Genomic DNA, 3368 nt, shown 5'->3' on the forward strand with positions numbered 1-3368 from the left:
TTCTTGTGCCAGTATCTTTTTTGATGTTGGTATTAGTTTTTATACACCAATGTTGGGCTTTGTTCATATATCCAGTCGACCATACTTGCTGGAATGTGTTGATGATCTTTCATATTTGGCAGTGTGTACAGATGAGTCCCAGGATCATATTGGCATTGATGACATCCAGGAGGATGTAGTGAGCAATTTTGAAAACTTAGTTTCCTTGGGTATAGATGAGTTGGTCAGCAGTGCTAATATTTTTGATACTCCGTATGTTGATATGAGCTTTAGATTTGATTCACAAGATATGGATTGTAATACTCTAGAGACTAGTGACTTTGATTATACTCCTTTAGATAGTGCATCAGAGGAGGTTTGTAGGAGACAGTCAAGCTAGTGCCATCATGTGTCTAATCAGTTGAGAGTTAGTGACCAAGACATTGCTATCACTTGCCAACATTTTGATGCTGCTCTTCAGTTGTTAGCAGTTTATGGATGGGGTTCTCCTACTAGTGATGAGTAGGAAGGAAGTTATCTTTCCTTGAAAAAAGATCCACTCTTTATGGGAGACTATTCGGATTTTGAGACAGAATTATATGCAGTTGGTAGCCAAAAGAGATTATCTTATGGAGTGGGGCAGTACAGCATATGATGCATTGTTGGCCAAGGAAGATGAGGTGAGTGACCTTACTAAGCAGCTTGAGGTGACTTCTGAGATTCTTGAGAGTACACAGTTGGCTTTCAAGGAGTCACAGTTTCATTTGGCTAAGGTGACCATGGAGTTAGAGCGACTACAGTCTTTACCTGATTCTATATAGTCACAAGCTATGGTGTTTGGTGATCCGAGGATGTCCATGGCCAAGATTGTCAGAGACTGTGGAGATGGGGATGCATCCATCCTTGATACTAACATTGGCATATCAGGTTCATTCCCACTAGAGTCAGGTTCAGTTGAGTTGGGCGTTGTAGCAGATTGTTGTATGCCTGACATGGTGGTGGCCTCTAGTATTAATGGCACAAAGACTAGAGATGTATCAAAGATCGTGTGTGATGTTGGTGAGTTGATAGTTGGCATGGTTCCTGCTAGTAATACTACTCCCTTGGTGATATCTTTGGAGGTAGTAGTTAGCTCCAACATGGTTAATGATCAATTGTAGTTAGTTTCATCTAGATTATAGTCTAAGCCACTAACTAAGATTGGCGCATTCTATCGGCATTACACTGTGAGGTACGCTCATCAATTTACCTTTGATGACCATGTTGATGAGATTATGATACAAAGATGTACTTTGGTTCCTAGTGCTTATCATGAGTTATGGAATAGTTTGATGCCTCGAGATGAGAGTTGTGATGGGCATGACATGGTGATAGGTCCTGCAGTTGATAGCTTGATAATACATGACTTAGAGCAGGAGTTTTGGAGTGATGCTTTAGCAGGGTATGTACATCAGTTAGCAATTGATCCTTGTGTTGAGGAGTTGATGGCAGGAAAATTTGGTTTGGGTTCCATTTATTGCTGTTTATCTTGTGATGGCTTTTCACCATCAGGGGTGCATGGGAGTTATGGTTATGAGACAGTGGCCAATGATCTACAGAGTTGTGTTGACTGTAGGAGTTATACAGTGTGTGGATTCTCCATACTTGGTATAGTTTCATTTGAGAGCATTCACCATTGTTGCAGAGTTGGATTGTACATTCCATATAGGCCAGTGGAATGCATTGATGGTATTTACTATGTTGTTAGTCCACTTTACTTGGGTTTTGATGTTCTAAGAGTTTGTCTCTCGTGGGTTTCTAACTATGGAAGTTGTGATTTTGGAGTTTGGTTGAGCTATAATTGTCAGTTTGATTATGGATTCCTCTTGGTCATATTGCAGAGGATATCGCAGGAGCCTGTGTTAATTGGTAGTAGTATAGTTCATTACTACATTTGGGATCCAGGTGGATTGATTGGCTTATTTTTTATCCATTTCTTGAGGAAAAGAAATGTTTGGGAGGGGAGGACTTGTCATGTCCCCTTTTCAAATAATTAAAAAATAATAATCTTTGCTAAGGCAGGCAGGCCCAAGAAAGTGAAGTTTCAGAAAAAGGGGGTTAATCTTTGGAAACCGTAATGAAAATTATTATTAAAATATGTTTCATTAACCTCTCTTGGATGTGAGTTACAGTCATGCCCTCTTTTAAGGGGTTTGGAGGCATTTTGGGCTCATTCCAGAACTTGATTTTTGCTCATTCTTTGGTATTCTTCAGAGGCTGCCAAACCTGTGGAGAAGGAGACCCAAGAATGGGAGTTTGCAATTTTCTAGGAAGGCTAAGGATGGGATTTTGAAGCCATTCCATGTGCATGCTCATACAAAGTTTGCCTTTGTGCTGAACAGTGCAGATTTGTGGGTTTTCGGGTGTGTTTTTGGTATGAGTTTGGTGTTTCCAATTGAGTATTTCATATCAGTTTGGGTTGCTGCTGTATTTCAGACTTTAAAGTATTAAAATAGAGATGAATATATGTATTGGGACGTGATTAAACTTCTAATATAGATTATTAGTGTTTTTGTGGTGTTTTCGAGCATTTTTGTGTTAATTTCGGGAGCCCGATGAGCATAGTTTTTGTCCTACATTTGTGAACTGTTGTGTATAGGCTATACGGATCTGGCAATGTCATTTTGTAGGCTTTTATGTGCTGAAATTTCTGTAAAATGTCCATTTTCAGATTTATTAATAATTTGTGAAGTTGTGAAGCTTTTGGCACTATTTTCAGCATACCCGATTTGGGGTTTCTGGAGAAATTTGGTGGATCTTTGTGATATTAGTTGTTTGATCTTAAAGATCTGATTAGAGGTTGGAAATATCATGTAAAATCAGAAAAGGGACATTTCAAACTTATATGTGTATGTTTATTTAATGTCTAGGACTTATATGTGTGTGATCATTTCATGTTTAGGACTTGTGTGTATGTTTATTAAATGTTTAGGACTTATATGTGTATTTTCATTTCATGTTTAGGACTTATATGTGTATGTTCATTTAATGTTCATATAAACAATATGTGTATGTTAATTTAATATTAGAGCTACATATGCAATTTTTATATTTCATATTTTAGATCTCATCTTTGAAATCTATCTACTTTAATATAAATGATATGTTTATATTAATTTCATATTTAGGAATTATATATGTATTTTCATATAATGTTTAGGACTTATATGTGTATGTTCATTTAATGTTTAGGACTTATATGTGTAATGTTTAGGACTTGTATGTGTATGTTCATTTTATTTTTAAGACTTATATGTGTATGATCATTTAATGTTCATATAAATGATATGTGTATTTTCATTTAATGTTTAGGACTTATATGTGTATGTTCATTTAATGTTTATGAAATA

Source organism: Cupressus sempervirens, chromosome 9, assembly GCF_028749045.1.
Source record: "Cupressus sempervirens isolate cs-2001-9-10 chromosome 9, ASM2874904v1, whole genome shotgun sequence".
Taxonomy (NCBI): Eukaryota; Viridiplantae; Streptophyta; class Pinopsida; order Cupressales; family Cupressaceae; genus Cupressus; species Cupressus sempervirens.